Source organism: Sebastes fasciatus, chromosome 4 (assembly GCF_043250625.1).
Source record: "Sebastes fasciatus isolate fSebFas1 chromosome 4, fSebFas1.pri, whole genome shotgun sequence".
Classification (NCBI taxonomy): domain Eukaryota; kingdom Metazoa; phylum Chordata; class Actinopteri; order Perciformes; family Sebastidae; genus Sebastes; species Sebastes fasciatus.
In genome coordinates this window covers 10,631,749-10,643,930 of record NC_133798.1, presented here as the reverse complement: position 1 = coordinate 10,643,930, position 12,182 = coordinate 10,631,749, and the positions used below count along the sequence as shown (strand labels likewise).

The 12,182-nt window shown below is 41.1% G+C and overlaps 1 protein-coding gene across 1 annotated transcript in view; it reads right to left on the bottom strand.

The window, feature by feature from the left end:
• Nucleotides 1-12,182, bottom strand: part of LOC141765712 (G1/S-specific cyclin-D2-like) — a 184,646-nt gene that overhangs the window by 64,993 nt on the left and 107,471 nt on the right. Inside the window, exon 3 of the mRNA XM_074631907.1 lies at nucleotides 2,997-3,046. The gene's annotated coding sequence lies outside the window, so the exon portion shown is untranslated. The remainder of the gene's footprint in view (nucleotides 1-2,996; nucleotides 3,047-12,182) is intronic.

The window sequence follows — 12,182 nt, the reverse complement described above, 5'->3', positions numbered from 1 at the left end:
AAGACAGGCAGCATCTGTGTGTGTGTGTGTGTGTGTGTGTGCATAAGTATCAATGCATGTGTGCTTTGTGTAGTAACACTCTTCCTCTGGGAGGCCCAACCACTAGGCCTGCCTGTGTGCATGTGTGTGTGTGTGTGTGTGTGTGTGTGTGTGTGTTTGTGTGGATCTGGAGCAGTTAGAACAGCAGTAAAGCAGATGTTTCCTCTGTTTGGCTCTAGAACATGAACATGAAGAAAAACAAGGGCCTAACCCAGAAGACAGGATCTTATTGATCATACCTACAGTAATGGAGTCAAACCTGCAACCAGTAAATAAGGAAGATAATACTAAAGAAGTCTCCAGTAAGTGTATTTTATCGCAATCTGCAATAAAATCCTATATTGTCCAGTCACTAGCTAGATATTAAATATCTTAATAGTCATCTGAGTTTAAATAACTGTCAGCAATGATGGATCATGATATTCCATCACTGTATCGTGCATCATCCAGAACTTGTTAACAGTGTGCGATTGGTGTGCATTGTCAGTAATCATGTTGAGAAACAGTGAAGTAATCAGTGTGTAGAATCCACTTATTCTCACCATTAATCAGTACAACCCCCCTTGAGTTACACCTACCGATGACAATAAGTCAACACAGTGTTGAATGAATGTGTGTGAGAGTGATTGAATGACTGGAAGTTGGTGCAGCGGGCTCCACCTCTGTCCTACTAGTCCCGGTTTTGGTAAGCAGTGAGGAGCAGAGCAGCTGCACAGTCCTAATCCTAACAGAAAAAACGTTGTGAACACAAGTGTTGTGTTGCCGCTGAACAGCCAACCACATGTCAAAAGTGTCGAGTCACCCTGAGAGCAGCCACTTGACCCAGGAACGCTCCATCACACTGGACTGCACTGTATGCATTTTTTTTCTTCTCGCAGAGTGGGGCTAATTAGTATGTAGAAAGTGTACGGTGACGTCCAATTGAGGTGCAAGTTTATGACAAGTGAGCTGGTCTTTTACAATCAACCCAATCATTTGTGTGTGTGATGAAACACAACCAACCCTGCATGTGCCAACATCTGTAGAGAAATGCTGGTGCAACTCAACAGGGATAACACCAACTAGGGCTGTCAATCGATTAAAGTATTTAATTGTGATTAATCGCATGATTGTCCATAGTTAATCACGATAAATCGCAAATTAATCGCACATTTTTATCTGTTCAAAATGTACCTTAAAGGGAGATTTGTCAAGTATTTTATACTCTTATCAACATGGTAGTGGACAAATATGCTTGCTTTATGCATATGTATGAATATATGTATTACTGGAAATCAATTAACAACACAAAACAAATGACAGATATTGTCCAGAAACCCTCACAGGTACTGCATTTAGCATAAAAATATAGTTTCCCCTGATGAAAATACTGGGGTCGTGTTATGTTTCAGGAGCAGACATCAACATCATCACACAACCAACAGTCTCTCTTACTGATTCTGTAATTGTCCTTTTCTCTTTCTGTTTGTTGTGCTCTCTCTTCTTCATACACCGTGGTGGCATTGTGACGTCTGCGTGTTTTGAACTATAATTTGTTGTGATCTCTGCCTCTCCTCGGACTATCACTGTGAGGAGAACAACAACAGCCGTGACTTGTGAACGCATCTCCACCTGCTGCTTCCATGAGAGATGATACTGTAATGGTGTGTTACTGGTTTGCACCTTATGATTTATTTTCTTTGAGGTGTTAAGATGTAACTAAAAATACCATTAGGTTGTTTGTCATGTCTGCTGGATTCTGAAGGCGTATATTTTATGGAGTTTATGGATTTTATTTTATATTTAAATTTGAAAAATACATTTAAAAAGATATCAAAATTGTATTTATGCTGTTTTATTCAGAGTGCTTCTTATCCCCAGAAAGTCAAAACCAAGTGTTGCAAAAGTGTTCTCGTTTTCAATCCAATACAGTACATACATTCACATGAGCCTCACCTCTTATAAACATGCTTTTGACACCGTGTGAGAACACTCTGTTGTAACTTTTCATAGCAAAAGAAATTTGATTAGCAATTTAAAAAGCAATTCAGTCATTGTGTGCAAAACAATAGAAGCAGAGAAACCACCTAAAGCTAACATTTACAGGAATCCATGCTTGTGGGGTTTCGATGGCAGAGAAAGACACAGCGGTGGTATCATATCATTGTGATACTGAAAATGACAGTAACAAGGTCAATAATAGACTCTGCTGACCTTTACCTCGCTGAAAGCTACTTCTATTTCCCATTATCAGGGATTTATACACCTGCAGAGAGTCAGAGAATAGACAACGGAGCACAACACCAGCCATGAGCTGGGTAAACCAGACCGATATGACACTTAGTTAAGTATCATGCAAACATCAGCACAACTGTAGGCCAATCCAAGCTACACTTAGTTTCATTTCTAAAGTAAGATCAGTCAGAGTGTAATGAGCAAAAATTTCCACTACTCCCTCATAAAGTTTTCAGAAACAACCATGACAGAAGAAGACTATAAGCAGGCAGAAGAAAGCTTTTCAGGCTCCTGTGCACAGACAGACAAGCCAGCGAGACTGGTTTCAATCAAAACAAAACTACAAGCCCAGCAGTGCTGTGATCTATTGTTAACAGAGATGGCATCTGGGATAGCAGGGGCATTCACTAACACAATCTATATCTTCTGGAGGCATTTACAAAACATTTAATTGATTCTTTCCTCCATAATGTATCATCCATATCTCTGTTACAGAGCCGTGTAACGTTTCAGGACACACAACATACATTTCCTGACACACAGCCGAGAGCCATTCGACATATCTTGTGTCTGTTCATATGCAGCTCGTCGTGAGTCATTCAGAATATGATCATTCAGGCCACTTTGACTCGAGATCCAGCGAGTTCAAACACAGTTATGAGGCGCGCGGGCGAGTGGTTGCTCACATGAATCAGTAAGCTCACGTGAGCTCAGCGAAAAAACAAAAAGGTAGTTGGTCTTACCTGAGATCAGCTCCTGAGGCTGGTCCTGAGCACTTGGTAGGATGCCATTCCTAGAAGACACAATAAGCAGTCAAGTGTGAAGACAGAGTGATGAGGATGAGTGATGAGGATCATGGCATTTCAAAGATGCTTTGCTGATGACAGGCTGTGTTCTTTCACAATCAGAACCAGAAATACTTTATTGATCCCCAGGGGGCTCAATAAACTATTTGCTCTTATATGGACATAAAGAAATGTAAGAAAATAGAAATAAAATAATAAAGTAATCAAATAAAAAATAAGAAATGAGAATAAGAAATATTAAATATGTACAAATATTTGCACTACAGTGTGCAATTTATAGCATATAACCACAGTGCAAACAAGTAAATACAAAATGCTGAGAAGTGGGATCTATTAAGTGTACAATGGTAAAAATAAGAATTAAATAAATTGCTCCGGTTGGTGGGCGGTGATTGGTATTTCCTCAACTGGTCTCAACATGGCTGCCGGGTCACAAACTTTCCTATTTTACAGCTAAACAGAACACTACAAGATGTTTCTGAAAACATTTGAGGAGAGAAATAGGCATTACAGTAACAGAATATTGATTTACATTTGATCAGTGCTGCCTAGTTTGACCGTTTGATCGGAGTTTATCGGAGTGATTGACAGCTGCTCAGAGACGGCAGTCTCCAGCTCGGCTCTGATTGGTTGTTTTCCTCCGGTCTGTAAAATCTTGTAGATGCCATTAGGAGCACCGGAGGACACAGAGGCACATGATTTCTTTCAGATTACCTGTCTCTTGCACTACTGTCAGGATATAGTGACCGTTTTATAAAAATAACTTTTTTTAATCATAGCTGTAAAATATAAATGCCAGAATGGTATAAATAAGAATTAAAGAAGAATACCTCTTGAAATGTACAGTATAAATACAGTATTAATGACAGAACATTGCACAGTTGAATTATTGCACACATTATTGTACAGTTGAGTTAAGTGAACTGTGAACTGTGAATTTACGTAATTTTGATACAATGATAACAAATTGGAAGTTCCTGTTACTAACAGTCAGATAAAATAAGCTCTGACACATTCAGTTATTTGATGTGTCATACTTTCCGGTGTCCTGTCAAATGGTACATGTCTACAGGAGCGTTTTTATCGCGAGGGAACACCTCGCTTCCCAGCATTGGACGCTTGATGGGCTGCCACTAGACACACGGCACGAGGTACCAGATTGGATGAACACTTTCCTTCCTGGGCTGCTGCTCTCAGCTTTCAAACCGGAACCAACACGGTGGCCCGTTTAGAAACTTTATTGTCTTATATCATGAAAATTGTTCAACGAAATGTGTTTCTGAAAACAATTTATGCGAGGAATAAGCTAAATCTGTCTTTATTTTGGATCAACAACAGTTAGTTTAAAAGTTCCTAGGGAGTTTCCAGAGGTGGCGAGTAGTGCCGGATGTCCTTGATTTGCATAAAGTAGCCTAGTACTCAATGTTACATATCGTTTCTCGAATCGCGCTGTTACGCTACCAGAATGCATTGCATGGCTGCTTACATAAATGGGAAGCGTGGAAAGGATGGAGGCTGTGGACATGTACCAAAAGAGTTTAAGTGAATGTGACATTTCCAGCACTGGGCTGGTTGGAAAAAAAAGTTATTATTATTATTTTTTTTAAATTCCTTAATGAAATCACAATACTGCAAAAGTGTGTCTCATCACATGGAACTAAATCTCATAATATTGGTTTTACGTAACATGAGAACAGAAGCCGAGTTAATGCATTACTCTGCTATTTTATTTTCTCCTCTCATACACACTTATCACTCATCACAATGACTTGGATGAGAAGAGCGGATTATTCCACAAAGGGGCCAATTGACTTAATGCTAAGTCTCCTTCCTATCAGGTGTAATCTCCTGCTTTCCCCATGGAGATCATCTTATGAGAGCGATGCAGCGAAAGCCTAAGGGCCTTTCACCACGTCGGGTCAGAGAGCTAGCTTCACTTCCGAAAGGTAGCGCCCCACCTCTCTCTCCTGAGTTCCTGCAGAGCTTCATTTAACAGTAAGACAAGGTTCACTTCACCTAGAGGGAACACAAGGAGTGGGAGAGTGATGGAGCACGGGAGGCGGGGAATCTGTAGCATGAAAGCCAGTGAAATGTGAAGTTGTCAAAACACGCATTTCCTTTTTTTTTTTCAAAACAGAGTGAATACAGTGGGAACACAAAGCAGCTGAAAAGGTTTGAATTAGATCCCTCGATCTTCAGAAGTCAGGAAACGGGATCAGATGAATGATGAGCAAGACATCCAGGACTTAAGATCCTGCATTGTGTGAGATGGCTTTTTAAACGTCTTCCATTATCCAGCCTCGTCTTTGAAACCTGAGCTCCTGGCAGAGAACATCAGTTACCCGCTTCCTGATAAACAAACGTAAGGCAACCACAGTAGGGAATTTTATTCAGCAGAACCTGACTTAACTGTATGCTTTGTGCTGTAACTCCATCCAAACCAATCTGATAATATGTATTACACTTTGTGAACGACAAATCCTGCAGGTCTCACGAGGTGCTGCAACTTCCCCTTTCTCTTTGAAACTTGCTCATCGAGTATTTCCCTCACTCTCTCTCTCTCTCCCTTTAGCTCCATGTGCTGACACAACATATCATACAATAGTTTGCATGATATCTTGTGAAAAACATAATTTCGTGCATGTCCAGGGTCAATTTCCGCTCCAGTCTTTTCAAAATAAACTTCCGTCTTCACAGGAGACAATTTAGTTAGGTTTAGGCAACAAAACTATTTAGCTGGGGTTCGGAAAAGATGGTGGTTAAGTTACGCCAAACCGGAAGTCGTTACGTCACACCGGAAGTGGCGTAACTTAAGTACGGAAGTTCCATGACAAAAACTACTTAGTCAGGTTTAGGCAACAAAACTATTTAGTTAGGGTTCGGAAAATATCGTGGTTGAGTTACGCCAACCCGGAAGTGGTGTAACTTAAGTACGGAAGTTCCATGACAAAAACTAGTTAGTTAGGATTAGGCAACAAAACTACTTAGTTGGGGAAAGGGAAAGATGGTGGTTAAATTACGCCAAACCTGGAAGTGGTTAGGCTGCACAGGAAGTGGCGTAACTTTAGTGCGGAAGTTCCGTGACCAAAACTTATTAGTTAGGATTAGGAAAAGGAAAAGTGGTTTGGGTCAAAATAACACCGGAAGTGCCGTAAGTTAAGTGCCTTAAGTACGGAAGTTACGTGACAAATACATAAACGTTGACTTCTGGTTTCACACGGGCACCTGGGCGAAAGTCTGGTGTGTTTTTTGACCCACCCATCCACCCCGAACGATTATGTGGATTACATACAAATTGATTTAGAAGAAATAGAAGATACTTTATTCTCTGCTTTTCGTGTAGAAAAGGCAAAAATCTGTCTTTGGTCCGCATGTGCAAAAAATGCTATTAAAAGGGTACATTAAAAAAACATATCACATCACGACAGGAGACATTTGTGGGATGAATACACATTACTCTGCATTTACTTTTCATAGGTATAGCTATGAACGGTGTATGAGAACAGCCTGGCTGACAGTGTACTACCAGCTTTAAGGTCTGTGTCGTGTCCTGAGATGACAGCAGCTGCTGGGACAGGCCACACTGAGAGCAGCAGAATGCTTCAGTGGAAAAGGGAATCTCCCGCTACCAACAATGCTACACTCATTAATGCTTCAAACAGCGTTTGCTTGGCATCCTCAGTTCTGAAGCAGAAGATAAACAGCTGCATTTTATCAGGGTATTAGAAAGTGTCTCTGTTGTGTTACGCGACGCTAACAGCTCATCCAGGTGGGTGACAACAAAGAGACAAGGGTGCAGGTAGGATCCCAGACCTATTCTGGGTCCCTAATCTCTCCATTCTGACACACACTTTGATTTGTGAGTCAGTCCAAAGCCTCAGCAAACAACCTGCCGCGTCGCCACCCAGGTAAAGACTGGGAGTAACTTTCTTTGGTCTCCTCTGCGTTTGTTCAGGGAGGTTCACTCTATCTTTTTAGCCCCAGGTTATCTGGAAAAAAAATCAGTTGATTGGCAGACTTCAGTGTCCTCCCCACTCCCCTTTGTGAAGCAGTTTATTTGAGGCCTGTTAAGAATTCCCCCCTCTCTGTTTGTCCCTCGCCAGCATGACCAGGCAGATGTTCCTCCACAGAGGTCAGCACGTACACACACACACACGCCGACTTATAAATGCATGAAAACACACAATCACACGTTGTTGACAGAGATGTTTCAGATCATCACAGGTAGAGGCAAGATAAATGATAGATAGCCAGGAAGAAAAGAGAGGAGAGAGAAAGGAGACAGAGGGGAAGAGCCGGAGGCACTTAATAGGACAAAGCCATGAATTCCTGTCCTGTTATAGCAGCTCAGAATCATTTGTTCTGGGAGAGAAAAGAGACACTGTCTTTTCACTTTTTGTGACTTCACACTTAAACTAAGAGTTCTGAGTGGGGGTGCTGATAAACAGAATCAAGTTATATCTATTCCCACCCATCTTTGACAGGTCCCCACCCAAAAACAGTGAACCCTGCCATACTGTAAAATGAGAACATTTGTTAACAAAATGTACGCTGTAAATAATACGTAATAATATCTAAAATGTTAGCATGTTTTGTTTTTTTTAAACTTTTTTTAGAAAAGAAAATGAAGTACTCTTTTTTGTCAAGTTACACAAGACACAGGTGATTTAACTGAGATACATGTGACAAAACAGCGATTGAGACAAACGTTACATCACAAGGATTTGTCTCAGAAAGGCAAGGGGAAGGTAGGGCATGGGTGCGAGTTGATGGACGTGTGTTGGTTTGGTATATATGTTTGTGTGTGTGTGTGTGTCTATGCTAGGAGAGGACTTGGCCATTTTAGTTGTTTGTGTGAGTGTGTGTGAGTGTGTGTATGAGGGAGATGAAGATGTTGAAGATTGCTTTTGGCGTGTCATTTGTACATCATTTAGTCTATATCATCCACGAAAATACGCCACACTCAGAGCTGGTGATGTAGAATAAAAAGACCGCTACAAGCAGGCGAGTGAGGAGGGCGATGGGTCCAACAAACACACAGCTTTCAACCAGGAGACCAGTGTTTTGTTTTGCAAGTTGCGTTAGTGACGTGTTGCTTAGTGACGTTTGTGACGTGTTTTCTGTAGTTATTGTAAATTGTTTCCGTACGTATTTTTCACTTAGTTTACGTACTTATTTTAAGCCCAACCATGACGTTTTTCCTAAACCTAACTAAGTATTTTTGTTGCCTAAATCAAACTGCGGCCGTTACCGTAGTTTTGTTGCGTGGTGTAAAAATGACACACAAAAGGGCTAAAATGAGTCCTCATGACAAGCGGAATGTCCATGTAATGTCATGCTATTTATACACCTTCCCATGAGACCGGGTTGAAATACTACTAGTACTACCAGTACTTTCACTCCTACTAGTGTTGGTTGACGACTAATGGACTAATGATGGGATGGAATAGGGATGGAGTATAGGGGATTGTGCTGTTGGGTTCAGCCAGTGGCCAATTTAGCTAAATTCATTAGCAAAATTCAGTTCAATTTGTTTTTTTATTTTATTTGCTTCATCAACCACATTGCTGAACCAGTCACTATTCATGTGAGAATCAACAAAAACCCTGAGAAATAATCCACATTGCTTCAAATCACGCTTATTAACTGCACATGTTTTGTGTTTATGGGGACAGATTTTCAGTCTGTTGGTGGAACTTGACTCGACACAACAACAAAAAGACAAATTCAGCTTAAAATGGACCAACATTATACTGATAATGGTTGATGAGGAAGACACTCTGGGAAATAATGATCCCTGCATACCAACACAAATGGCAGGAGAGGCCTGATGGTAGAGAGCAGCTACTCTCACATGAAGACCGATGGGTTGAAAGCCGAATGAGACAGAGTAGTGAAAAAGTGATGGAGTAAAACAACATGGAGTTCAGTGATAATAGTAATAAATCAGATCTGCTGTGACCCCACACAGTGTCCTGCAGTCTCTGCGCGTCCCACCCCAATCCCTCACATGTCCCACTTAAGACGTGAAACCTGTGCTGACAGCTCAACCTGCTAACCTTTGTGACCCGTCCACCCCCTCCTCCTGGAGTGGGACGCCGCTGGAGAGAGGAAGTGACACGGCCGCAGAGGTTAAAGGTCGACACGGACGACGCATTTCAAATGCGAGGGAACAAGATGGATGGTGGCGGCTGCACTGGAGGCAGCATGTTTTTACTAGTCAAAGAATCTCAAATTCATAGTTTTTTTTCACCAAGTACAACACATGTTTTCCCTATTGTCTCAGTCGTGTCTTGATCTTGTATTTCTTCTCACTTGTCTTAGGTTTGGCTACCAGTCTCACCTTCTGCAGTCTCAACTGAAACCATTTATGCTTTTCTTTTTTTTTTTAAAAGCCTGCTTCTCCAGCCCGCCCCCGTCTGTCATGATTCTGGCAACAGGCGCTAACGGGAGTAAACATAACAGCAGAGGATGCCAAGCCAAAGAAGGTTGCCCAGAGAAAACACGAAAGTCTCGTTCTTCCATTGTTTTGTCATCTCTTTTATGTAGCATGTCTTTTATAGGGAGCAATAATTTAGACATGCCATCATATGTACAGTATATGGCGCCCAATAAACATTCACTGCCTGCTAAGATCTAAGGAGCGAAACTTGCAACAGTTGAGTGTTCAAGTAATTAATTCATGTCAAACTGTTTTTCGAATCAGGAGGTGCTACTAATCCATACACTGGATACAGAACTAAACGTGGTTGTTACAGTTATGTGAAATAATGAACAGCCATGACAAGCCAGAAGAAATGATTTATGTTGCCTCTGTCACTGACGCTGGAGTATATGATTATATTGCTAACAGCACTAAAGCTAGATCAGGAGCCGCACTATCATGCTGTCATTGGCTGTTGTGAACGCAGCCCCAACCGCTGACGTCAAAGTCAAGCACAACTGTATGCCAAACTACCTCCCCTGACCTCCATACTCCACACCCATAGCCTGACTGTTACGCTGTGTCCACACACGAGGAGTCAACCGCGTCGACATATAAATATATATAAAGAAGTATATGTTATTCAGTTTTACGTGTGTATACAGCGATTTTGTGTTATAGGCTTTGAGCTAGAGCTGCAACGATTAATCGTTTAGTTGTCAACTATTAAATCAGTGTCCTTTGATAATCGATTAATCGGTTTGAGTAATTTCTTATGAAAAAAAAAAGTCTAAATTCTCTGATTCCAGATTCTTCAATGTGAATATTTTTTGGTTTCTTTACTCCTCTATGAAAGTTAACTGAATATTTTTGAGTTGTGGACAAAACAAGACATTTGAGGACGTCATCTTGGGCTTTGGGAAACACTTTCAACATTTTTCACCATTTTCTGACATTTTATAGACGAAACAACTAATCAATTAATAGAGAAAATAATTGACAGATTAATCAACAATCAAAATAATCGTTAGTTGCAGCACTACTCTGATTGCTGCCAAATCGTGGGTGATCTACACCCAATGCTGGACCTGAACGCATCTTGTGTAGACACAGACAGTACAGTAGACGTTGCTACTGAGCTGCAGATAAAACTCATAATTTTATAATCCCGAAATTTTTAGGCAAAAGATGAGGATGAGGATGCAGATTCATATTTATGCTGGTAAAACACAAAAAACTAGAGACCATCTTGCGATGGGATCGCACCAGCCGCAACGCCAAATTGGGCCAGGGGCATAAAGTAGGGGAGCCAATGGCCCCTTTTCCACTTCCTACCCCCACTCCTTCCGGCGCCCTTACTAAGACCACACCCATCGTCAAACTCGGCCTTCATTTTGATCTCAACTACACACTTGTAAAGTTTCGTGACAGCATCTTGCACGGTCGTAATACTATCACAGTGAGAAAATCTGTCTGACAGACAGACAGACATACAGTATAAACACCTGGCAAAGTCCTCCAAACCGCTTCTGTGGAAGTTCCTGCTACAGTAGGCGTCTCCAGGACCTCATATTGCCATGATGACACACACACACACACACACACACAGACTCACAAAGTGAAAACAATACCAGCGTAACTGTCACAGCTGGTAATTAACCAACTTTTAAAACTTCTGAACCCTTGTATACAGACGCTTCACTTCTGAAACGTTTCTTCTGGACATTGAAACCGCGATGTAGCCGTGAATGAGCCGGAGCGCAGACGGATGTTGTGAATGAATATTTAAGAAAAATCATAGCATTAATGACATCACCCCCTGAGACCCGCGGGATCGCGGGCAATCCCAACTGACTTTACCATCTTTCAGAGGCTCCTTGACCTCTGACCTCAAGATATGTGAATGAAAATGGGATCTATGGGTCACAACGAGTCTCCTCTTTACAGACATGACCACTTTATGATAATCACATGCAGTTTGGGGCAAAATCCATGCAGTTTTTTTCATGCAGTATAAATGTGTTATTTTTGCCTATACTAAGATGGTGTATTTGAATATTTCTGCATACTGGGGTCCCTGAACAGTCTTGGAATTACATAACTTGGGTATCACTGTAAAGCTGAGACTCTTGTGGATCCAATGAGCCCAACTGTATTCATGTGTGATGATTTTAGTCCCCATAGTAGTTTCATTGTATTGAGACCATTTTTGTAAATTTGACCTCACTGTATTAAAATGACTTGTGGTGACCTCTAGGATAATCACAGCCATTCTAGGGCATTCACAGGATGGACGGCTTTCCAAGGTAGATTGACAATAAGGGGGTTTCTGAGCAGTTTCCAGAACAGAAGTGCTCGCCATCCAATCGCCGAAAAAATGCAATTCTTGCAGAAATCTCAAAATGTCAGCATGACACAGCATAACCGAATCACAGCATGACCTTTTCTATGGTGTTCCTTAAGGTCTTGATGTCTGAATGTGGTATTTTGGAGGGGTTTTTGATAATTTTTATCAATTCTCGAGTGGAAAAAAAATTGTTCAATTTAGCACCAAAATCTGTGTAACAAATGGTATCAACCCCAAAATTGCTGCAACAACTTATGAGACATAATAGAGCACGGGGATGGACATCACATACTTCTATCATAATGTTCTAAGACCTTATACACTTTTACAATCCATTTGAATTAATCAATTA